The following is a 26,733-nucleotide window of genomic DNA, read 5'->3' as shown; positions in this document are numbered from 1 at the left end:
ACCAAACATGATGCTCTTTGGCCGCGAGATTACAGAACCCATGGACCTGGTCGTTGGACTTCCTCCCGAGAATCTGACAGTGGACACTGCCCCAGAGTACGTACAGCGGCTCAGACAACGACTGGAGCTGTCCCACCAGCTAGCACGAAGCGTCTTGGGAAGGGCTGTGGAGCGCGCCAAACGGCAGTATGACAAGAACATCTGTCAAGTGCAGTACAAGATCGGTGACGCAGTTTGGTACCTTCTAAAAGGAACTAAACGTGTCAAGAACAAGGTGCGCAAGTTCCTGCCATCTTACGAAGGTCCCTACTTTGTTGTTGATCATCTGGACGATCTGGTGTACCGCATTAAAAAGGGACCAAGGTCGAAGGCAAAAATAGTGCACCACGACAAGCTCAAGCTATATCACTCCAGAGTTCCACTTGACGGCAGCTGGGTCTCACGGACACAGGAGAACTGCACACAGAGGAAACAAAAGCACCAATCTTTGGGCGAGGACTACGGGCCGCTGACCCTGTGGAATGAATCGTCTGACACAGAAGAGTGCGTGGAGGGAACTTTAACAGATTCAGAAGACGCTCAGACCCCCTGTGAAACTATGCTGGCCTCAGCTGGAAGACCACAGCGGGCGCGGAGAGCGCCAAACATGTTTGGAGAATGGATTCTTTCCTGAAGAAAGAGCTATTACGAGCTATATAGAAAAAAAAAAAGCTAAAAAAAAAAAAAAAAAAGTCATGTCAGGCTGTTTATGGTGTTTGTCGTTATGTTATCTGACCTCTTATGATGGGTTTAAGTTTAGAGAAACCTGTTTATTCTTTCTGTGAGTGCTGGAGTGCAGTTAGAGTAACTGTCATCCAGAGTGGGGGTAGTGTTAGCAGCTTAGCTTGTCCCCACCCGTTGCTATGTTTCTTTGGTGTGACTGCGGTTGTCAGGGAGATGACGCAGCGACGGAAGGGGGCGTCGCCTTGGGGCGCAGGCGCACGAGAGGGGAAGACGCGCGGGAGAGCAAAAGGGGAGGGGCTGTTTGGCTGCATGTTTTCAGTTTGAATGAGAAGGAGTTCGGAGACGTTGTGCTGTAAGAGTTGATCTGACCAAAGAAATAAACGGCTAAAAGGCCTGTTCTAAAGCAACGGTGTCCCGCTAAATCTGTTACCATTAAAGTCCCGACCGGACTGGAGATCATAACAGCGGTTTCCGACTACGGTCCGAAGCCTCACGCTGAAGGTAACAACTTAAAATATGTGCGGGCAATGCACGTCTTGGCTGCACTTATTACGTGTGGCCAACATGAAGTTCAATCACTTCTCGAAACATGCCAGATGTTTTGGCTAAATTGGCAATTGATACAGTTTTTTTTATTTAAAATTTGGCTGATGTTTTATCATTATACTAGGTCATTTTGCCAATTTGGCACATACTGAGGTTTTTTTTGCTAAGTAGCAAGTATTTTAGCAAAATGCTAGTTTTGGCTAATTTGACATCTTCTGCAGTCTTCTTGACGGTGTACAAATTCCCACCCTAATCCCTAACTACTCAAAAATTATATAGTGTAATTTATATGAGCATTTTGCAACGACCATTTATGAATCCACTATCATCTGAAGATAAAAATTTACTCGATGGTTTATTTAAAAAATACATTTAAATATAAATTTTTGGCAAAAATTGATCAGATCGCCAATAGTGAGCATCGATGCACACCGGTTTTTCGCAGAGACTTCTGTGAAATTTCTAAAGCATTCGATTTTGGAACTGTAGATGCGCACAGTACTACAAAATGGCAACCACACTCGTAAGTGCACTAGGTAGTTATTTGTCAAGGAATTTGGACACGACTCTAGTCTAATTATTAGTTTAGCTGATATTTTAGCAAGCTATCAGCTTTAGCCTTTATTTTAGCTATCAAATTCAGCATTTTTAAGTGTCAGTGTTTTCAGCTAACAGCTCCAGCAGTTTCAGCTATCAGCTTCATTGTTTTCAGCTTTTCTTTTAAGCATATTCAGTGGCTGGATCAGCTTATAGCATTCACACTTGCATTATCGCAGGTAATGCTATATAGCTAGTTACTTTTGCCAGATTAAAGTTGTTTCTATGAAAATTCTACAATATTACCTTTTTGTTTGTTTTGACTTTTAACACATTTTCATCCACAAGTCTCGCTCTCTCTTTCTATTGCCCGTTAGTATGTCTTATGTTCATTAAACAGTTTTTTTACTTTTTTCTTCTCACTCTTTTTCAGTGAGCTTTAATCACTCAGTCAGTCCAGAGGTTCCACACTTTCTCACTTTTTACTCTTCACCGCACTGCTATGCTCTTTATAGGCCATATTAACTTTGGGCTTGAGTCATACATCACACTTTAAAATCAGCTCTGAAGAAGCTTGAAAAGTATTGTCTGCCGATCAGTGGGAAATCTAAGTTTTGTGAAGCAACATCAATGCAATTTATGTGTGTGTGTAGAAACCTAGGATACACAGGACACAGTGATGTTTGTCTTTGTAATTTACTATTTAATAAAAAGTTACGTATGTTACTCTAATATTAAATAACACCTGAAAACAGTCTAAACGTCAACATTTAAGTTTGCATGTTTTTTTGAGTATGACTACATTAATTACTGCCCCATAAGACGCCTTTAAAGGTTCTAGAGAAACCAAAGATCTGCATATGTCAACGAGGCAACCTGAACGCATTCTGTATAAGACACACAGCACGGAGGAGATTGATTGACAAGGTCTACAGCCAATCAGGACGCAGAACACAGTACTCTGTAAGAAATAAAAAATAATACCAAGCCAAATTGCACTGAAAAAAATCAGCGAAATCACAAAAGGTGAACTGCGATACAGTGAGGGAACACTGTACTTTGAGCTGAAGATAAACACAAAATAGTTTACATTTTATGTAACAGGAACAATTGTGGCAGTTAAAGTCCCAGTGTGTCTATTTATGATTCCCTCAATTGTATGTTTTTGTACATGGAAAAATAAGTCATTAAAAAAAAACAGCCAGTATTGTTTAAACGTGGGTGGGCCATCCCCTTTAAAATATAATGTAAAGGAATGTGGAGATGGGAGAGCAGTAACGAACCCAGTGTAGAGGCCGAGCACAAGTGCACAGAAAATAAAGAGAGGCATAAATGATCCCACAACTTTAACCATTAGTTTGATGAGAACCCTGTCATATCTGCTGAGAAAAATGCACCGTTTTTCATACAGGTGCACAGTTGCTACATATATTTAAGAGTGTTCCAGCATCACATGTTTTGCTAATGCAGTTGCCTCTTCCTAGACCTTGATGTACCCTTCACAGACACAAACACCACAAAGCTGATAGGAATACAATAAACCAATTAAGAAACTCTCCCTGCAATCAAAAGGGTGTTGATTGAGTAAACAATGATTGACAGCAGAGATTCCTCTGACTCATCAGTCACCCATCACAGTTTAAAGGATATGGACTGCAGACCATGTGGATGCACCAGCTGCGGGGGAAGGTTGTCTGCTTTAGACAGAAGAAAACCACTGGCACCAGTTCTGGATAAGGCAGCATAAGCACACTGGTGTCACTGCTGCCATCCTCCTCGTCATCGTCCTGCACACACTCTGTCCCCACCTCCTGCTCTTTCTCTTCTTCCTCAAGCCTTTCTTTTTGAATAATCCTTCGTTCTTCTATTTTTTCCGCCTCGTTTTCCTCTGAACTTGAGCGGCTGTGAGAGAAGAAACTACAGGGCGACGAGGAAAAGATGGCAACATCACGGCTGACCCTGGCTGACATTGTTGGTACCCTGGAGGTTGTTGGTGCTGGTTGTGTTGTAGTTGTTAATGTTGCAAGGCTGATGCCCTCCTCCTCCTGGCTTGTCATGCCCTTTCAACAGTCTAAAATGACAGCAACAAAGCAGACCAAAACAGATCATTATTATTGTTATCTCACTAAAAATGAGCTTAGAGACAAGATAACCAACACACACACAAAAAAATAAATAAAACAGGTAAAAAATTGTTTGATTTCAATAGAAATTTTAGGATGACTGTAAAAAGACATAGAACAAACATATACATACTGAGAATGTGATGCTCCTTAGAAATTATTTCACCACCACTGGAAATATTGTTACAATGCTATATTCACACTGGGCTTGGAAACGTGCATTTCAGCAACCACTTCCAATGAAAAGTTTATGTAATCGCGTGTATATGCGTATTTTGGGCTAAATTTACATAGATTTTTGGGCTCTTTGTAGAAGACTTGTGGCAATTGAACGTGCACTAAAAGTTTAACAAGTTGAACTTTGATCAATCAGGGACTCAACTTTTGGTAGTGATACATAGGTAGCATCCTTTCCAAATACAGAAATGCCAAACACTCAAAAATTAATATATATACCGTAAATTCCGGACTACAAAGCGCACCCGATTACAAGCCGCACCCACCCATTTTTACGTGTTTAATTAATTTTATACATACACAAGCCGCGTCAGAGTACAAGCCGCGCATGTGTTAGGCGATATTATCATCCTGACAGATCACGGCCAGCATCCCAGAGTGAGTGCAGTTCATTAGTATGTTGTGGGTGTAGCCAGCTTTGCCTCTGACCCATGCATTTGAGTGTATCGACATCTGTCAAACAGCATGGATCTGTATTCTGTTCACAAGTTCCTCAGTTATGGTGTTTTTATTTCATTCTTTTCGTATCATACATAAAATTACAAACAGTAACCATATAATCAACATTACATAGTTATGATGAGGAAATTTACATCCGCGATTCCACATTTCCCATGAGTCTTAGGGGCTAAAGGCGGGGCCAACGCCCGGCTCGCCATACTGTTGTATGTGTTTAAGAATGAGCAAGTATCAGCAGTGCATGGAGGGGTGAACGGGAAAAGCTCTCCTTCCGCTTGTGTCGCGGCAGCGTTAAGGGAGTAACAGGGCTGGTTAAAAAACGCATTGGTAAAATACAGCAGCGGCGACTGAAAAGCGCGCGCCTCAGCGCGATACGCGCGCCTCAGTGCGGCGCGTGCGTCAGAATTCAGAAGCCTCTGCACTCCGCGGACGCCTCTGCGCTCCGCTCCCGCGCGCTCCTTGTCTCCCCTTCCTATCTACTCCGACACCTCTGGCCAGGGCGGCTTCAGGGAGGAGCACTTCGTCCCCATTGCGCCGGTGGACCGAGCAAATCGTGTCTGTGCAAAGCAATCGGACTTAATACTGTACGTTTTGTGTACGAGGGGCGGATGCGTTGTTACGTGTGGGAGCCATCAGACTGCCATCGGCCCCGCAGCTCTATAAGAGCAGCAGGAGGAGATGTCTCCAACTCACACGGAGGCTGTGAGCTTATCAAAGCAAAATTCTGCTTTTACGGTTTCCTTAGAAACCGTAAATGGAGTGTACATTCACTCCATGCGCTGTTCTCTCCGTCAGGCAGCAAACCAGCTTTTCCAAACCCGTTGGTGATGGTGGACTTTTTTACGCTGCTTTTAACGATTGCTTTTAACTTGAAAGCTTCATCATATTGTAGCGGCGATCACGTGCACGTTGGGTCTAATGGCCCCAAAGGATTCTGGGATGCGGCCGGGCATGCGTGTTTCGTTTTGTTGAACCATGACTGAAGTGTCTAACACCTGAAGCCAAGTCCATGCTGTTTGGCTGCCAAGAGGTGTGTTGAAAAGAAATGCCTTGTGCTTGGAGTTGGATAGAGAGTTCAAACTATTCACTGAGTTTAAAAGTACATGCACGGCGGCTGTCAATGAAATCCATAAATTAGCCGTGTCACTGAAAAAGCCGCAGGGCTGTAAGCGCAGGAAAAAAGTAGCGGCTTGTAGTCCGGAAATTACGGTATATATTTTTTAAATTTCTCTTTACAGTGATCCCTTGCTATAATGCGGTTTACTTTTCACGGTTTCGCTACTTCACGGATTTGCATCGTGCATTGTGTTCTGCATTCTGATTGGCTAAAAAGTCACTCCGCTTCTTCTCTACCTGTGCGTCAATGACGTTGCAGTTTAATATGTACAAGTACGTAAAACAGCTCGCCAAATTTACATTACATACGTGCAAATTCTCTTGCAATTTCGAGTTTCTCTAAAACCCATAGAAAAAAGAGCGACAACAACTGCCTATCACTATGTTCTTCACCGGAACAAACACACCTGCACCGCGGGCTTCAAAAGAAGAAAACACTGCAGAGCGGAGTCAGGATGCAGCGGCTCAGTCTGAACAGCAGTGAAATACACCTGAGTCACTATTGGTCCCACTGTACTTTGTATTTTTTTCATAATCATTTAAAATTTTCTCCCGTTTAATCCAATTCTTCGGGTCGCGGTGGGCGGGGCTAATCTCCGCGATTTGAAGCCTTCTGTTCACATCGATGATTAAAATCATTATTTTAGGACAGAAACAAAGAGTTGTAATCAAACGTCAGGGGTTCAGTTGACAGATGAAGAATCAACCTGAAGTGAAAATGCCATTTACAGATTAATGAGGTATTGCACAGAATAATAATAATAAAAAAAAGGATAAAGGCAACAAAAATGTACAGTAGAGAAGTTATTTGTTGAAAAAAAATTTCTAAAGTACTTTTATTTGTGAAACAAATGCTTGAGCCTGTAAAATGGTTTGTTTTTTCTTTTCAATTTACAATAGAGTATTTAATTGTATAATAATTGTTAAAAAAATTAAGGTTTCTACTTCACGGATTTTGCCTATCACGGGTTCTTTTTGGAACGTAACCCCCGCGAAAAACAAGGGTTTACTGTATTCAGTTTTTTACATATTTTACAAATAAAGAACACCAACAGCTTACAAGAACAGTTTGTGGAAAGAAAAAAAAAAAATGTTACTGTTTTTTTACAAAGTCCTTAATAAAGGTGGACCAAACATTGACAAATTTCTCTTCCCGTCCTTGCAGGGTGTACCTAATTTTTTCTAAATTTAGAAAACATAAAATGTCTCTAAACCACTGGATGTGTGTGGGAGGCTGTGTTCGCTTCCAATTTAAAAGAATTATTCGGCGTGCAACTAAGCATGTGAACTGAATTAACCTACGCTTTCTTTTTTAACGTTTGGGGGTCGGTGATTCCCAGAATACCGATGAGGGGGTCCAACTTGACTGTCTGGTTTAAAATTTTTGACAGTGTCAGAGAAACATCAGACCAAAAGTTTGACAGCTTAGGGCAACCCCAAAACATGTGTGACAAAGATGCTGGAACCAAGCACAGATGGCACAGTATGCACAGATGGTCAACGTCAGGGAATATCTTATTCAGCCTGAGCCTGGTCCAGTGGAGCCTGTGTATTATCTTAAACTGAATCAAACCATGCCTGGCACAGATTGAGGTTGTGTGTGTGGAGCCTAAAGCTAGATCCCATTGCTCTTCTGAAATATTCATTCCGAGCTCTTCCTGCCAGGCCTCCCTCAAGTGCTGCAAAGTGCTCTGGTACGGTGGCCCAGAAGGGTCACAACACATCAACTTTACACACAACACATCAACTTAACACAACACATTAACTTAACACACAACACATTAACTTAACACACAACACATTAACTTAACACACAACACATTAACTCGCAACACACCACAATAACTCACAACACAACACAATAACTCACAACACAACACATTAACTCACAACACAACACATTAACTCATGGCCCAGAAGGGTCACAACACAACACATTAATTTACCACACAACACTTTAACTCACAACGGAAGTAAAGCAGCAATGGAGGTGCTTTTATTCTGAAATTTCCACTTGGCTGAGTGGCTAACTACCTAACAGAAAGTAACGTCACAGTGAGCTGTGGAGGGAGCATGATTTTTCTACAAGATAAGCTAGCAGCAGTGTTGCCAGAAACTTTCTCTTTATTAAGGTTCTCCTTCCTCTAAACACACAATATGAACGCACACTCCTCCCTCCGCTCTCACACCCCTCTGTCGCTGCACGCGTGCTCCTTTCATTCTCCTTTCTTCCGCTCCCTCCTCTCACACACAAACGTGCGGTCCCCAACACACAGACACACACACTCCGCAACACTAGACACCAAGAATGTGGAGAGATGGGGTTTAGTATTTTGGAGAGTTCTACTTGGTAATCATGTTTCCATGTTTGAGATCATCGCCGAGAAAGTCTCTGCTTCAACTCCTGCAGTGAAAGCTGCATCTAAATCTGACGCCGTGTTTGCATCTCTCTGACAGAGTTTGAAGCCAAAGCCCCTCCCCCGCCTCTCTACCTGCTTTTCCTCTCTGCCTGTTCACCTGTTCACATCTTCTGCAGGCAGCTGAGAGTTGTTTCCCCCCGCGATCCTCCAGTGTATCCAACACAGAGAGCGCAAAATACTGTCATCATAGGTTGACACGATAGTCGGCGCGCTCCGGCCTTGCACACGGAAGAAAGAGCCGCATATAGCGGGGATAGTGCGGGTTAAGAAAATGAATGAAAGAAGGCCGGTCCGCTGAAGAAATATTCAATTCTGTCCTCCTTTTATTAGATCAGGAGAAAGAAGAATACACAGCTTTCGTTGAGTTTTTCCCCCTACTCGACTGATTTAGCACCCGATCCGATGATTTTTCAAAATAAAAGATAGTTCAGACTAATAATAAAAGGATTGATAAACACAGACACCGATCCATGTAGCGATCGGACCATAACTTTAGCTGGTTTCTCCTCCTACACGCAGCCGCAGTGTCAGGCTTTAAAGAACACAATTTCTGAGAGGCGGGGCGTTGCACACCCCCAACAACAGGTTAGATGACAGAGCCCGTTAAGCGTCTCTGCCTGATGCGTTTACTGAGCTTCAGTACATAAAAGTTCAACAGCCACACGGCCTCACGTAGTCCGCTATTATATATACATGAGAGGAAAATAAACCCGCCGAACCGACCCTAAAACCGCCCAAATTATACAAACCCGGCCAAAACCATTTTCCCGCAAATTTAGAACCAAAACCGCCCAATCTGGCAACACTGCTGCTATCTTATCTTGTAGAAAAATCATGCTCCCTCCACAGCTCACTGTGACATTACTTTATGTTAGGTAGTCGCTCAGCCCAGTGGAAATTTCAGAATAAAAGCACTTCCATTGCTGCTTTACTTCCGTTGTGAGTTAAAGTGTTGTGAGGTAAGTTAATGTGTTGTGTTGTGACCCTTTTGGGCCATGAGTTAATGTGTTGTGTTGTGAGTTATTGTGTTGTGTTGTGAGTTATTGTGTTGTGTTGTGAGTTAATGTGTTGTGCGTCATTGTGTTGTGAGTTATTGTGTTGTGAGTTATTGTGTTGTATTGTGCGTTATTGTGTTGTGCGTTATTGTGTTGTGAGTTATTGTGTTGTGAGTTAATGTGTTGTGTTGTGAGTTAATGTGTTGTGTTGTGAGTTAATGTGTTGTGTTGTGAGTTAATGTGTTTTGTGTAAAGTTAATGTGTTGTGTGTAAAGTTAATGTGTTGTGTGTAAAGTTAATGTGTTGTGTGTAAAGTTAATGTGTTGTGTTGTGACCCTTCTGGGCCACCGTACTGTGGCCATTGAGGTGGCTCAGTTTGTTGTACAAATGTGAGATTCCGCCTCTAGTCGCAGGGTCTTTCAAAAATAATGAATTGGTAACAGATTCCTCTGGGAGTTGTGTGTAATTTGGAGAGTTGTGTCTAACAAAGTCTCTTACTTGCAAAAATTTTAAAAAGTGAGTGTTAGGCAAGTTATATTTTTCTTTCAACAGTTCAAATGAAGGAAACAAACCATCAATATAGAGATCTTTGAAAACATGTAGTCCACGATCATACCAGTCAGCAAAATTATCATTTTTCATTGAAGGAGAAAACAAATGGTTTTTAACAATAGGGCCTGACAATGGAATTGCCTGTAGGCCAAAATGATGCACAATCTGTTTCCATACTCTGACTGACTATTTTAGTGATATTGCAGTTATGTCTGCAAAAACAAATGCCTTAGGGGAAGAAGGGGTAAAATGGTTCTGTTATATGTCCATCCAGTTTGGAGATTTCTCTGTGATCCAAAATGAAATATTTTTAAGGTTACAAGCCCAATAATAAAGCTGAAAATTTGGTAAGCCCATCCCTCCTGAGGATTTTGGTCTTTGAAGAAACTCACGTCTAATTCTAGCGGCTTTCTTATTCCAAATGAATTCCAGTATTCTCTTGTCTAATTTTTTGAAGAAAGATTTGCTTAGGTGGAGAGGAATAGATTCAAACAAAAACAAAAATTTGGGCAGCACTGTCGTTTTAATCACCCTCACACGACCGGCTAAAGAGAGGCAGAAAAGACCATCTTTCAAGGTCAATAGTGGTTTGTTCAACAAGTTTGGCGAAATTTTGGTTGTAAAGTTCTTTTACCGATGATGTAACTGTAACTCCCAAGTATTTAAATAAAAAATCAATATTGAAGGATAAATTAATGATTTTGATTTGTGCCCAGCCGGAATTAAATGACACAAAGTCTTGAAAGACTTTTTCTGTGAAAGAAAAAGCTTGGAGCAGTATTTGCAAGATTTCCACTGCCTCAACATTTTGCACCAAGCCTCTTCCAACTGTGAGTAGATGCGCTAGTATTGGGTAGCAGCAGACCTGTATAAACACCATATGCTAAAAGCATGTCAAACCCACATTCTTGAACGTGCTACAAATGCCCAGTGTGTATGCAACAGAATATATGTGAATCCAGTTGCCACAGGAGTAATTGATAATTATTTGTTAGTTATTTTTGAATTGACTCTCGGGTGCCCCCCCCCCCCCCCCCCCCCCAGTTTGTGTCTGTACTCAGTATGTGCAGCAGCAAAACTTTATTAGTTATGATACAGACACGTCCGAGGTAGGGCGCATAGTGCAGCACTCAGTATTATTATTTATTTTGATTTTTAACCTATGTCTTGCTGTGAGACTTTTTTGTTGTATGTTATTCAAGTCCATATTTTTTCATTAACCCTCCTGTTATGTTCATTGTTGAGGAACAGAGATGTTGTTCCTGGGTCAATTTGACCCGGTGCATGTTTTATTAATTAAAAAATGTCTGAAACCCAGAAAATCCTAAAAAGCAGTGTGAATATATCATCACTAACTCCATTACCAGTTATTCTTTCAAAAACTTAGTTAAAATGGTGTTCTTTACCACTAACAGGAAGTGGTTCAATTATTAGTAATTCACTCGTTTTTCTTAAAAATATACATGTTCAAACTTTTTTCTAATTTTTCACTACTGTATTACTTTTGAATGACTACCATATAAAATACAATAGTTTTACATAACATTGAAACTTAATCTTAAAATTTTGTTTTACATACATGCACTGTGAACCAGAAGAAAAAAATCACAACACAACAGACAAGCAATTGCAAAATGAAGTTGTGTGTGTGTCTGTACATATACACAGCACAAGAGTGACCAGTCATCACATTGTGCTTTGTGTAAATTAATTTAGCACATTTCACACAGATCATGCTTGTCTTGACCTGGATCCTGTCTCCGGCTCAACTCTGCGCCCCAGGCCGTCCCCCCAACTCCATCTGGATGAAGCTCATTTGCTGGACTTTAAATATGTAGTTGTAGAGTTAGATAGATTAATTCTTCTCTATGAGTTCTTGTAAATCGCCTGTCTGTCCTGGGGGAGGATCCCTCCTTCATGTGGGCACCCCTGAGGTTTCTTAGTTTTTTTCTGGAATCATTTTTTTTCTGAAAAAAACTGAACCTGAGTTTTTCCTTACAGCAAAGGAAGGTCTAAGGTATGTCGGTTTAGTTTAGTCTGTTTAGTTAGTTTAGTCTACTATTTTCCTATTGAATTCTATGTATTCATGATCCTTTTGATTTTATATTTTACTTTTTCAATTACCGATACGAAGCCCATTGAGACGACAGTTGTTGTGAATTTGGGCTATACAAATAAAATTGAATTGAAATTGAATTTAATTAGATTGATTGAATTGACATGGTCACATGACTCACTGCCATCCTAGTGGGCCCTGGCACTGTCTTTATTATGTTTTCTGCAGACAGGTTTGTCTGACGCATATTTGGGGATGAAGACCAATGTACTTCACCATTCCTTGACATGAATGTCTTGCTTGGAGGAACAGGAATAGCAATTCCCTCATATGGTTCAACATCAGAATCATTGGAATCAGAATTAAAACTAAGACTAGCTTTCTCCATAGACCTGTTAACAAGGTATGCCTTCTACAGGAAGCAGAGGAGGCATGAAGATCTGGAGGGTCTTAATGAAGAAACTCTTTCTATTTGACATTAACTCTAAAAAGGATAAAATAATGACATTAACTCTGAGAGCTAAACTGAGTGATCTGTCCCCCTCGCGTTCCAGATAGAAAGTCACTGTCAGAAAAAAGGGTACGGTTGGGGTACGTTTGTGAACACTTAGGGTACAAATGGTGAATATGTACCCTAAGTGAGTCATAATTACACCTTAGGGTACTCATATGTACCATTTAAGGATAAAAAAGGTACAAATATGTTTCCAACCATCAGAGGGCCCACATTTGGACCCTTTATTCCACAAACAAAGGTACAATCACTTGTGTGACAAAAGTAATAATTCAAAGTGTATGAAACGTCACCCAAAATCATTTAATATGTTGTTGGTTATTTATTTAAATAACCAAATATATTTAAGAGACCACACATCTTTTATGACTAGTTCTGAACAGTACACAAGCAAATTATATTTTATTGATTGTGCAGAGCATCAAGATAATACCTTTGAAACATGTATTAATGTGAGCCTGTTTTTTTAACTAATATATAAGTAAAAATATACTTATATTTAATTTAGAGCAAAAGCACAATGTAGACAAAATTATTTGATGTTTTTAACCTTATATGGTGCACTTTAACTTGGCCTAAGTTCAATTTAAATTTCTAGTCTTTGAGCTGTTAATTTAAGTTATTTTTTTTTCTAATCATGCATTCTCATAAAAAAGTAAATTTCTCTGTTACTACGTTACATTAAGTGTACATATTAGTACCTTTTAGCTTTTGTACCTACACAGGAAAAATGAGAGAGTACTTTTTTCGGAGTTACCATCAGTAATTTTTGTTTAAGTAGGTGTAAAAACGTAGAGGAAATATGTTGGAGTAAACCAGCGAGACCACGCCCACTCTACTTTCTTAAGTTTCGTTTCTTCCGCCATTTTGTCATCCCGCAGCGGCCGGAGGAAGATAGAGGCTGTGACTGAGGTAAGTCTGCTAATTGCTCAAAAATAAGTTGGAAACTTGTTTTAAGCGGGTTCGGTTATTTTATCTGTAAGGACTAACTTTTTTGTAGAGGAATGCTGCTGTTCCGCCGTGTATGTGCCTGTGAGGAGATTGAAAACTACGAGCAGGAGTTTGCTAACGGTTAGCCTCAGCCGTTTGAAGTTCAGCTAAATGCAGCCATTAAATAAATTAAGCTGTTGTTTTTATTGGTGTTGTGCCGCGTTCCGTTAAATACATTGAAATATATACATTTTTTCACTAGATAATTCTGTCGCCGTTTTACCGATGTACGCTGGCGTTGATGCACCGTTGTTGTTGCCGCCTACCCCCCTCCCCTTTTTTTTCTTTCTGTCTTTCTTAGTAAGGAAGCCAGCTACTTTTGAAACGACCAGCTCCATAATTCCTTCTGATATTTATCAGGTCCGTCGAATTCAATGCGTTAATCATTTTCATCTGTAATTTGTAGGAGTCCAATAGCGTTTTATTTTTTTACACCCCAGTATGGCGGTCCTTCCCATTTATACGTCAGCCTGCCTTAGCTGCTGTGCGCGCGCAGCCACCATTTCTCGAATGCAAGACAGTGACAGACTGTTTAGGTTGTCATGATCGCTCATTGTTGGTCAAGCAAAGTTTACACTGTGTTGTTGATTTTGAACATTCTCCTGCAGAGATTATTCTTTTTAAATGGAGGTCCGTGATTCCAGATACTCGTCACGATTTCCCATACCAAAAACTCATCTATAAACCAGGAAAAAATAAAAAAATTTAAATGAACTTCCAAGAAATAAATCTGTAGGCCCTTAGAAGCCAGTGCATTGTCGCCAGTGTTTTTTTTTTTTTAGCAGTTCTGCAAATTCTGCAACATTGCTGTGGCAGCTAGTGTGAACTGTATATTTGCCATTACTATTTTAAAATGTATTAATTCATTTGGAACAGGGCTTAGATCTGAATAAATGCTGTGTTGGTACCTTTTGGTGTTGTAATGTTTTTTCTTTTTTGTAATATATTATTTTTTTTTCCCACCAGGAAAAATGCAAGCTGTGCGTGAACATGTCGAACGCCAAAAAAAAAAATGTTTTGAAGTTCAGCTGACCTTCAAATCCTTTTGGGAATGCGGTGAGTGGAAACATCACAATTTCCAGCATTTTTCTTTACAGGAATCAGTCAACTTTGTGGATAAACTGTCAGCTGTGATGCAAACAGATTTTTTTTAATTGCTTTTTAATTTAAAGATAATTTCTGTGCTGTATTCTAAACATAATTTTGCTGTGTTCACAGCTGTCCAAAAGTTTAACATCCCAACCTTGGACTTGAAAGTGTTTTATGACTCAAAGACAGAAGTTGATGAGCAGGTTTTTGATCTCCTGTTGAAAAACCCCAACCTTGGTGTGTTGGAAATTTGTCTGGCCGAAGATACAAATCCAGAAGGTGAAGTTCTTCTTTTAAATTGTAATTTATCTATTTTGTTTTGAATGGTTTTGGGTAAATTCCCCTTTGATGCCTGAATTTATTTCCAAGGGAAATAATCTGAGTTTTTCCTTTTAAAGTACATGCTAAATTAAGAAAATTTTTGAGTTGAAGAGTTTTGATTGTATATTTGCATCAATAGGAGTCTGAGGGTTAATGATTTATTTGACAGGATAGTGTGGGGAACAAAACACGGGCAAATAAGTGAGTTTTTTCTCCTATTGCTGTCTTAGACAAGATAATAAATCTGCTAAACTGTTAAGTCGGTCAGTATTTAAAAATCTTTGTTTTTACTTTTTTTGTTTTTGCTATCATACTAATTTAAATATTACAGTAACTGAAAGCTTTAATACTTTGACAGATCAGCCGAGTTGTCCTGCAAAGAGCTGCAATACCAGTTGAAGTGGAGATACTGAAGTGGACTCAGATGACACAATAATATTACAACACAGTCCTACAACAAGACAAAGAGTTGAAGACACCTCTCTGGCCAAAGTAAGTAAATAATCTATTCACAAAGTCATTTCAAGCATTCAAAGTCAGGCTGTCTTTCCAATTCAGTTTAGTTGTCAAACAGTGCAGTAAGGCAGATCATCCAAACTAGTTTAAAGTTTTCTAGGGAAACAGCAGATTGCACCGAGTAAGTCACAACACATTGAATACATTCTGGAATACTGTCCTCATCATACAAACATATAATTCTTCTGTATTTCCTTCAACAAAGCTCTGCATAATTAACAAGATATTGACTATACGGGCGATAGTGGCTCAAGTGGTTGAGCGGGTCGTCCAATGACCGAAGGGTTGGCGGTTCGATCCCCGCTCCCACCAGCCAAAAAATGTCGTTGTGTCCTTGGGCAAGACATTTCACCCTCCTTGCCTCCAGTGTGGCTCCACTGGTGTGTGAATGTGTATGAATGATCCTGGTGATGGTCAGAGGGGCTGTAGGCCCGAACTGGCAGCCACGCCTCTGTCAGTCTGCCCCAGGGCAGCTGAGGTACATCAGTAGTTACCATCACCAAGTATGAATGAGGAGTGAATGAATAATGGACACAATGTAAGAACTTTGAGTGACTTGAAAAGCGCAGATAAATCCAATCCATTATTATTATTATTATTATTATTATTATTATACAAAGACAGGCATTGATTATGCAGTTTTTGAGGGGGAAAAATGTTTACTGGGACATGGTTTCTGCAGTTCAATTGGAATACACCTTCAAGTTCTTGACAGGACTGTTTTGCAGAGTTAACCGGCCTTAATTTCCCATCATGCCATTGTTTACGCTCCCGTTACCTTACAGTTCCTCACAACCCCCAAGCAACAGAATTGGCGTGCAATATTGGAGCTATCCAGCCTTATAGATGTGAGCCAGATGCCAATTCAGACGACAAGAATGAAGACAAGCGGAACAGGGAGCTTGTGGCCTGCCAAATGTAGCTTGTACGTAACAACTAAAAGCTTTCTCAAATTACCGTAAATTCCGGACTACAAAGCGCACCCGATTACAAGCCGCACCCACCCATATTCACGTGTTTGACTGCTTTTATACATACACAAGCCGCGTCAGAGTACAAGCCGCGCATGTGATAGCCGATATTGTCATCCTGACAGATCACGCCCAGCATCCCAGAGTGAGTGCAATTCATTAGCACATTGTGGGTGGTGCCAATTTTGCCTCTGGGTCACGTATTTAAGTGTATCGACATCTGACAAACAGCATGGAGCTGTATTCTGTTCACAAGTCCCTCAGTTATGGTGTTTTTATTTCATTTTTTTTTTTTACTTATTGACAATCTAGGTATCTAACATAAAATTACAAACAGTAACCATATAATCAACATTACATCCCTCAGTTATAATGAGGAAATTTACATCCGCGATTCCACATTTCCCATGAGTCTTAGGGGCTAAAGGCGGGGCCAACGCCCGGCTCGCCATTCTGTTGTACGTGTTTAAGAATTAGCAGCAGTGCATGGAGGGGTGAACGGGAAAAGCTCTCCTTCCGCTTGTGTCGCAGCAGCGTTATGGGAGTAACAGGACTGGTTAGAAAACACAACGGTAAAATAAAGCAGCGGCGACTGAAAAGCGCGCGCCTCAGCGCGATACGCGCGCCTCAGTGCGGGGCGTGCGTCAGAATTCAGAAGCGTCTGCACTCCGGACGCCTCTGCGCTCCGCTCCCGCCCCGCGCGCTCCTTGTCTCCCCTTCCTATCTACTCCGACACCTCTGGCCAGGGCAGCTTCAAGGAGGAGCACTTCGTCCCCGTTGCGCCGGTGGATGGAGCAAATCGTTTCTGTGCAAAGCAATCGGACTTAATACTGTACGTTTTGTGTATGAGGGGCGGGTGCGTTGTTACGTGTGGGAGCCATCAGACTGCCATCGGCCCCGCAGCTCAATCAGCAGGAGAAGATGTCTCCAGCTCACACGGAGGCTGAGTTTTTCAAAGCAAAATTCCGCTTTTACGGTTTCCTTAGAAACCGTAAATGGAGTGTAAATTCACTCCATGCGCTGTTCTCTCCGTCACGCAGCAAACCAGCTTTTCCAAACCCGTTGGTGACGGTGGACTTTTTTACGCTGCTTTTAACGATTGCTTTTAACTTGAAAGCTTCATCATAATGTAGCGGCGATCACGTGCACGTTGGGTCTAATGGCCCCAAAGGATTCTGGGATGCGGCCGGGCATGCGTGTTTCGTTTTGTTGAACCATGACTGAAGTGTCTAAGACCTGAAGTCAACTCCATGCTGTTTGTGTTGAATAAAAATGCCTCGTGCTTGGTGTTAGATAGAGAATTCAAACTATTCACTGATTTCGAAAATACGTACATGGCGGCCGCCAATTAAATCCATAAATTAGCCGCGTCACTGAAAAAGCCGCAGGGCTGTAAGCGCAGGAAAAAAGTAGCGGCTTGTAGTCCGGAAATTACGGTACATCTTTTCATCTGCTCCGGATTCATCCCAATTTGAGAAAATAAATATTCAGAAACACAATGCTACATTTTAAAAAATAACTTTCATTGGAGTGGGTCCCCCATTTTTAACATGTCGCAGTATAAGTTTAAAAGAACACGTTTAAAACTGCACATCTTGAGTATTCACTCAAATTGGGATGAATCAGGAACAGACAAAATAAATGCAGTTTGAGGAAGGTCTCTATTGTGACGCACCACATGAAATGAGGTGGGTCAGAGTCCCTCTGCTCTGCTCTATTCTGATGCGTCCACTTGCAGACAAACAGATCCATTAACATCTTCATCATACTTGTCTGAGCTTGATCTAAACTATGGCCAGAAAGCTTCAATATTGCTCACCATTTTGGTTTCACCACTGTTAGTTTTAGGTTGGAAGGACTGTAAGCTAGAGGGAGAGGGCGTGAACAAAGGGATGATCGGACATCAGCAGAGGGTTACTACTGTGTCAATAGCCCCGCCTACAACTCGGAAGTTAATTTCTGATCAACTCCAAACCACTCTGCACAAACTGTCTTTAAACATCATCTCAAAGTGCTTTAACCCCAGTATCAGTGCTTGCAGTTGTATTTTTTATTATTAAAATGGACTTTTAAATTTGATCTAATAGGTGGTTGCTGTCATTGGTGAGGATGCATCATCCGTTGACGGTCATGTGAATGTCCTGCATATCCAGTACAGCAAGGTGCGAGAGGATATACTAAAGAAGTACCCTTTCTTGAAGACAACCTCAGGGGTCAGTGACATTTTAAATCAGTTCTCAGCTTAAAATACATTTTGAATGTTAATATAAGCTGAGACATCTGCTAAAATGACCATTAACAGCTTTAACTCTATTGTAAAAACATTGTAATTTTCTAAACCCATATATAAATATATAGTCATTCAAGCTAAGTAATATTTATACAATGAGATCACTAAAGGGAAATGGCAATGAAAGAGGCAACAAAGAATATTAGAATGTTTTATGTCTTTTGTTTGTTTTAGTTAAAGTGAATGATTAATTTTCTAATTTTTTTTCAATTTTCAGTTGTTTGATGAAGTTGACCGAATGCATCCATCACCTGTCAGTTTAAGCCAGCGCTTCAAGGACGGCGTTTACCAGTATTGTGCCAAAGGTGCTTGAGCTTGTTCAAAGAAAAGCTCCATTAGCCAAAGTCTCCAAAGAAGCAAGAGAAGAGATGCTTGCAGAGGATCTACTAGGTATTGACATAAACGTAATCCTTGGTAATCTTTAGTGTGTTTTATAGTTCTTCTTTTTAGAATTCGTATCAATATTATCTTATCACATTTATGCATTTTATTTAAATTATTCATTTAAACTTGGTTATAAGTTTACTTTTTTATTATCTATTTTTAGAAAATGTAGAATGCAGTAGAAAGATGTACTTAAAATGAGGTCTAGTGCTTCTTTTGTTAATGTCACAAGTTTTATTTCATGGTTTAAAAATGGTAACTGAAGTGCTATGTGCTGTTTACAATTGATCAAATGTTAAGGTTATAGTTGCAATGAATGCAATGTGAACTGAAGGAAAAATATAGATTTTTCATTATTGTAAAATTGCTAATAATTGTAAATATATGCATCCTGTTGTGATACTGTACATACTGTGAAAAGTTGTATTGTCAGCATTGTAATTGTTTTGAATGTTTAATAAATGTGATAAACAGTATACTGGTCTTTTAATGTGCTGTATCTGGTACAAATTTGCCATCAAAGGGTACAAAAGGCTTGTCACTGGGGCAGTACCCTTAAAAGAACAAATTTGTACCTTTTTTAAAGGTACATTATGGTACCATAGCACTATAAGGTACAATTTAGTCCACAGAGGTACATATTTGCCTTTGAAAGGTACATACTGAAAGGGTACAGATATGCACCTATATGAAAGGGTACAACATTTGTACCCTTGAGGGTACTGCCCCAGTGACAAGCCATTGTACCTCTAAAGGTACAAATTTTGCACATTTTTTCTGACAGTGTATACCCGCTGGCTCCAAAAATCCAAAATTCCATAAACCTAGAAATTAATCAGCTATTCCCAGTCACTAAACTTGTCAGAATAACCAATCACTGCTCACTGACGATTTTTGTTTCCAACACGGTGATGGCTGTATCACGAAAAAAAATGCGACTTCATTTCGCTGGAACTGGAAGTAAGTCATTTCTAGGAGCGACGTCAAACTCACTCTGTCCAGTTCCATTATACAGTCAATGCTGACACAGTTATAAGGATAGGATAGGATAGACAACTTTGTTTATCCCTTTGGGAGGTTCCCGCATGGAAATTGACATCTCCATCGCATACAGCCCTATTAGACATACATGTAGGAAAAAGCAGTACAGTAATCAGAAAAGTAAAAACAGTTTACAGTTCTGCAAAAACAGCATGTAAAAAAAAAGTCATTCAGGTCCTTTCCCTTCTGTCCTCTTCCCCCCTCCTAAGTTGTGGTTAAAGAGTTTGATGGCACGGGGGACAAAGGAGTTCCTCAGTCTATTAGTCCTGCACCTTGGGAGGAGCAGCCTCTTGCTGAAGGTGCTTCTCTGGCTACCGATGGTCTTGTGCAGAGTTGCAGGCTCAGGTTGAAGATGCGTTGTAGCGGCTCCCCGAGTTCAGCAGCGCAGGTCTTCAGAAGCCGTGGACACACCATATCGGGTCCTGCTGCCTTCCTGGGCCGGAGCTTCCTCAGCTCCCCCCTCACTTGGTCGGCCGTGAAACAGGGGAAGGGCTGTAAGGAGGGTAGGTGGATTGAGGGGCTGTTCAGCTCCCATGGAGGAGAAGGTGAAGGTTGGGGGGTGTAGTGCAAGAGAGGTGAGAGTGAGAGGGTGTGGAGAAGTGGTGGCTGCGGCAGCTGGGGGGGAGAAGAGGATTGTGGGCTGCTGGTGACTGTGGGTGAAGATACGTCAGGGGGAGGGCAGGCTACAGTGACGGTGGGGAAAGTGTTCTCACTGAACCTATTGAAAAACATGTTCAGGTCTTTGGCTCTCTCTACACTTCCCCCCTCTGTGCTGGTCCTTGCTTTGTGTCCAGTGATGGTCCTGACTCCTTCCCAGACGTCCCTCATGTTATTCTCCCTCAGCTTCTGCTCCATCTTCTTCCTGTAGCAGTCCTTCGCTTCCCTCAGGCAGCGTTTCACCTCCCTCTGTCTCATCTCCTCCTTGTCCTTAGTCCTGAAGGCCTTCTTCTTCTGGTTGAGGACAACCTTGACTCCCTGTGTTACCCATGGTTTGTTATTTGGGTAACACCGAACAGTCTTGGTGGGGGCGACCACATCTGCATAGAAGTTAAGATAGTCTGTGATGCAGTGCGTCATCCCCTCGATGTCCTCGTCATGTTAACCCAGCAGTACATCCCAGTCCGTAGTGTTGTAGCAGTCTCTCAGTGCCTCCTCTGCTTCAGGAGTCCACCTCCTGATGGAACGAGTGGAGACAGCCTGCCTTTGGACCAGGGGTGTGTATTGGGGCTGTATGTACACCAAGTTGTGGTCTGACTTGCCCAGTGGGGGCAGGGCGGTGACTCTGTATGCCTCCTTCACGTTGGTATACAGCAGTGCTTCTCAAATAGTGGGGCGCGCCCCCAGGGGGGGGCACGAAGCGATGCCAGGGGGGGCGCGCGGTGGTGGCGGTTTTAGGCACAGGTTTGTCCGGTGCGCAAATTTAACGTGGGGGCAGCGGTGACAGCGGCTCAGTGCTTGGAAAATAATCTGGTCCACTATTCGGTTCCTATTGTCTGTTCTGTCTGTCCGCGGCTGCGCGAGTGAGAACGAAAGGGGAGGGGTGGTGTGGGCCCTGTCTGCCAGGGGAATCGGGGCACGCGGACCACTGCTACCGCTGCCTGTTGCCCAAGATCACCGCTGCCCTTAGATTCCTAAGCTCATGCTAACAATGTCATTCTTTATGAACTATTGTAGACATTTTGATGACGTGTCTTTATTTTCCATCCATGTTTTCTTTGTCTGCCTGTGGTTTAGTTAGTGTCAGACAGACATAAAGACAGCAGGTAATGCAGGAAAACAGCTGCACTTTTATGAGATCAGAAATAAACAATCCGTCATTTAGAAAAAAAAAATCAGCACGTTTTTACCTATTTCTTCAGACTAAAAACGTTAAATATATTGGTGCTGCTGTGTTAATGTTTCAGATCAATTTAGATTTAATATTATTTATTGATTGAATTATTTTTTTCAGCATCAAATGGTTCAGTTGGTCAAAATGTTTCTAGTTTAAATAAGGAATGACAGATTTTTTTTATTTCAGGTACTTTCAGCTTCTTTTCTGTTTTAGACTAGAACAGGGTTTCTGTGGCTAAATAAAGTTAATATTTGTTGAAAGTGGATTTATTTTGCTTTTTTCTTTTGTTAGTGTTAAAAGATACAATTTTAGGTATACAAATTTTATAGATACTGACCTGATGTATTGTCACCGCGCGAGTGTGTCTGTGTGTGTGTGTGGGGGGGGGGGTATGGGGGGGGGGGGTCAGGGGGGGCGCGAAACATTTTCTTTTCCTAGGGGGGGCCTGGCAAAAAATAATTGAGAAGCACTGGTATACAGTAAGTCTATTGTTCTGTTCTTCCTGGTGGGGCAGTTTACAACCTGGTGAAAGGTAGCCAGGATGGAGTCCAGGGTGACATGATTAAAGTCTCCAGAATTTTTTATGAAGCCCTCAGAATGTTGTACCTGCAGCCGTGCTGTGATGCTATATATTTTCTCACAGGCAGCGGCTGCGTCCGCCCTCTGAGGGATGTAAACACAGATGGAGATAACGTGACTGAACTACCTGGGCAGATAATATGACCGCAGGCTAAGGGCTAGCAGTTCCAGATTAGGGCAACACCACACGGCCTTGACTGATACATGGCCAGGGTTGCACCAACGGCTGTTGATGTAGATGATGAGTCCCCCACCTTTGCTTTTCCCACACGCCTTCGTGTCTCTGTCGGCTCTTACAGCTGTAAATCCCCGCAGGTCCACGTTAGCGTCCAGTACGCTATCGGTTAGCCATGTCTCCGTCAGAATGAGCAAGCTGTACTCACGTTAAATCCGCTGGTTCTCCAGAGTGGACAGCTCGTCCATCTTATTCGGCAGTGAGTTGACGTTCCCCATAATCACGGAAGGAAGCGATGGTTTATTACGCCTCCGATTGTCCGCTAGCCTAGCCTTTAGCTTAGCCCCGGCTTTGCAGCCCCGGTATCTCCTCCGCAACTCCACTAGGATGTTGTGCCTCACTCCGTGCGTACACTTCCTGAGAGCCAGCAAAACCTCTCTAGAATAGACGAGAGAGCTGGCTCTAATGTGAAAAACCTCCGTATCCATAGGATACCTAGCAGTAAATCGGAGGATAAGAAAAAGAAAGAAAAACAAAATAGATTGAAAAACGAGAAACAGTGCTGCGGAGTGGCTGGAGTAGCTGCCGTCTCTTACAGCGCCATCTTTGGAGTTTAAAGAGCAGATAGAAGAATAGGATTATTTTTGGCACACAAAATTCGAGATTTTTCAATAATCATTTCCAATGAAAGGCCATTTTAAATTAATTACTGCACTTAAACACCTCATTTTAGAATTTCCAAATCTAGTAATTTAAAAAACCCAGATAACAACCAAAAAAATGGTGTGTACTGAAATGACAAGGGTTTCAATTACCTCAGTGGTCTAGTAAGAGTCTCAGTGTTCAGAAGACACTAACTCTAGGGTAAGGTAGCAGTAGCTGGAATTTCGACAAAAGAAATCTAGTAACTGAAAGCCCACACAAGGATTTCAAAGGGTGCACAAGTTCTAAGAGAAGCTATAAATGCTTCAATTCAGTCAAACGATGTTCTGTGTGTTTTAAATAAACCATGTTGATCTAAGTTATGGGTTTATGTGTTTTTGAGAGTTCACTTTCAATATCAGTATGTGGAGCCCAGATGTACCCAAAAACTTTAAGTGAAACTAATATAAACATGTTGTGCATTTTGTTTAGTTTTTTCAAAGCTATTAAAGGATTGAGGCTACACAATAAGAATTCAAATATAAGCTGATGTAAATTTAACTAAAATCTAGATAAAATAGTTAGTAAAGTTGTGTAGCTCTGATGATAGAATGAACAATAGACACTCAGGTTTTATTTATTAAAAATGATAGATGAATGTCTTTGGAAGAGTTCCAGCAACAACCTCTTGAAAAATCAAATTACTTATGCACGTCAGGACTTGTTTGCTAAACATGTTTTATTTGCACAAGAGCAGCGACTGGAAATAAAGCTTTCAGCAATTTTAATTTCACTATCTGGCTGAGTAATCAACAACTCAAGATGATTAAATTAAGATTGCAAAGTGACACAAAAATGTATTGAATTCAGTTGGAAAATTACTGCAGGTGCTTAAATAATTGCAATGCTGTAAATAGAGGAAGTTATGAACGCAATGGGGGGGAACATAATAGCAAATAAAGAACACATAATACACACAAAAACAAACAGTGGTAGAATTATGCTGCACTGTTATACATGAGCGTATTTTAAATTATCTCGAGACTTACAAAACTATATGCTCAATGCGAAGTATAGTTTGTGCTTGTGTTCTGCCTTCATTACTGAGCGTTGTATTTGGACCTGAGCTTCTGTACTAGTAAAAACGTTGCAATATTCTTAGCTTTATCGTGCTAATGTGTAGAAGACATACTAAGGTGCATTCAAAATTATTATGCAAACTGTTTTTATGTGTCAAAAAGACAAAATTCTTTGTTTTTTTAAATAACTCATCGATGATAGTGTCTCAATCTCAGACCCATATGATAATAATTTTGTCAGGTGAGTTCAACAAAGGCAGAGGTCGGCAACCGGCGGCTCCGGAGCCGCATGCGGCTCTTTTATCTCTTTTCTGCGGCGCTCTGTGGTTTAGTAAAATAATTATCATGTTCTAAGATTGTCATGGTGCCTTTAACACCATCGGGTAGTGCGAGCAGGTAGGAGGAAGAGAGCAGCATGAACGCGCGGAGGGGTCTGCAGCTATGAACGCCGACCAGAGTCTGTTATGGGATGGAAAGTTTTTCTGGAAAGACAGTAAGTGGCGATCTTGTAGGGGACACATGAATGCCCCCAAAAAGAGGCCTTTTTTCCCCCTAGACTAAAAGTGTCACCTTGCTGCTACGATGACTGTATGATGCGCTGTCTGTGTAGAACACGCCGGAGGGGGGGTTGCACGCGGGGGTAAACAACAGGTAGAGAGGCGGGGACGGAGCTTAGACTGACCGCTTAAGACTCCAGACCCACAACAAACTAACAGCTGCTTCCTAATAAAAAAAGTAGTTCTCATCCATAAAATTAATAGAATTTATTGGGTTTACTGGATTTAATGTAAAACAATAAATAGAAATGAGTCATCATCAAAGTAATTTTGTTTCCATCATTTCACTTATCTTAACTCTGGGTGTTTGACAGACGGAAAAGTCTGATCAAGGTTGTGGAAAATGGAGAAAAGATCAAAGGAAACAGCACGCTCATAAACAAATAAAAATAAATAATTAAATAAATATCCTTAAAGCATTTTGAAGAAATACAAGTATCGCCAAATGAACTATTGCAATATATCGGCAAAAACATTTTTTTCCAACACCTCTAGTGTTGCGGCTCCCTGTGCTTTCATCTCAGTGGGAAACTGATCCAAATGGCTCTTTGAGAGGTAGAGGTTGCCGACCCCTGAACTAAAGAAAAAACTACTAAAGAAGGATCTTGCACATTGTTAAGCAGACCAACATTTTCAAGCAATATGGGAAAGAAAAAGTATCTGCTGCTAAAAGGTAACATGCCTTGGTGAAATATGAAATCCTTGGATATTTCACAAAAACCTAAGCATGATCATCATACTCTTACGATTTATGGCCGATTTAGAGCTCACACAGGTCTATGCAGATAAAGGCAGAATGAGGAAAGTTTCTGCCAGACAAAGACATCAGCTTAAGAGAATACCTGCTATATTACCATAAATAAGCAGCAACCACAGATTTGAAGTTGCTGGTGTCTCTTGAGTCCCACGAACAACAAGGTTAAGGATCCTGAAGGTGTGAAATAGAGCCCTGCGCGGGACTATTTTCTTCATCCCGCTCCCGCCCGCACCCGCCGAATTTCTGACCAATCCCGCCCACTCCCGCAACATATGGGTTACACTCCCGCCCGCACCCGCAATATGTTTGTCCACTCCAGCCCGCAACCGCAAAACTCAGAGAATTAATTCCCGCACAGTAATAGAGATGCATTGATTTTGTATCGTCTCCCGTCCCGCAGGAAAAAAACACGTATTTGTATTGATATTACTAAAGAGATTCATGTCCCTCCCCCAGCCTCATCTTTTCATGCATTCCTCTTTTGTGTAATGTGCAACATATTCATTAAATATATTTTCACAAATCCTGTTCGGTAAAAAAGTGTGCGTGTGTCCGCGTGCAGACAGACGGCCTGAAGCGCGCTGAACCAGCTGGTAAAGATGCAGGTCAAAGTAATTTGCAGGAAGAAAAACATTAATGGTCCAACAGAGCTGAAAATCTATGAATTAATTTTATCCTGACGGAAAAATACTTTTTTTTTTTTTTTTAGCTTCAGCCTTTTCCCGTTTTTGCTGTTTGGCGCCTCAGTGGGGCATCGGCACGCAGATCTGAACACCATGCGTGTCTCACAATGAACCTCGTTTGAGGTTCTTTTCTGCTTCATCCATTGACATCATGTCCCTGTCAGGAAACCTCTGCTTCTTCCTTACAGTGTTGCCAGATAGATTGACAGCTCTTTCATCCTTCTGCTGCGCTTAGAGCGTCCCGACTAACGTGTTAACCTGCTATGACCGTATTTTGCGCTCTCTGTGTAGAATACACTGGGAGCGCGGGGAAAATAACTCTCAGCTGCAGAGGATGTGAACAGGTAGAGAGGAAAAGCAGGTAAAGAGGCGGGGGAGGGGCTTTGGCTTCAAACTGTCAGAGAGATGCAAACACGGGTGTCAGATTGAGACGCAGCTTTCACTGCGGGAGTTAAAGCAGAGACTTTCTCTGGGATGATTCTATGAACTCAAACATGGAAACATGATTATCAAGCAGAACTCTTTAAAATAATAAACCTGATCTCTC

At 41.3% G+C, this 26,733-nt stretch overlaps 1 long non-coding RNA gene across 2 annotated transcripts; it reads left to right on the top strand.

Annotated features, from left to right (window-relative positions):
* The first annotated feature begins 14,275 nt into the window (after positions 1 to 14,275).
* Positions 14,276 to 18,949, top strand: LOC111947987. 2 transcript variants are annotated; one of them, XR_002873987.1, is made up of 5 exons: positions 14,276 to 14,324; positions 14,487 to 14,636; positions 15,037 to 15,170; positions 18,253 to 18,378; positions 18,673 to 18,949. It is a non-coding gene; the product is annotated as an uncharacterized LOC111947987 (long non-coding RNA). The 2 variants fall into 2 exon arrangements; XR_002873988.1 differs by lacking the exons at positions 14,276 to 14,324; positions 14,487 to 14,636; positions 15,037 to 15,170 and adding an exon at positions 15,816 to 16,119.
* The last annotated feature ends 7,784 nt before the right edge of the window (positions 18,950 to 26,733 follow it).

The sequence above is a fragment of the Oryzias latipes genome, chromosome 1, assembly GCF_002234675.1.
Source record: "Oryzias latipes chromosome 1, ASM223467v1".
NCBI lineage: Eukaryota > Metazoa > Chordata > Actinopteri > Beloniformes > Adrianichthyidae > Oryzias > Oryzias latipes.
The sequence above is the reverse complement of the archived record's forward strand: the minus strand, read 5'-3'. Positions and strand labels throughout refer to the sequence as shown.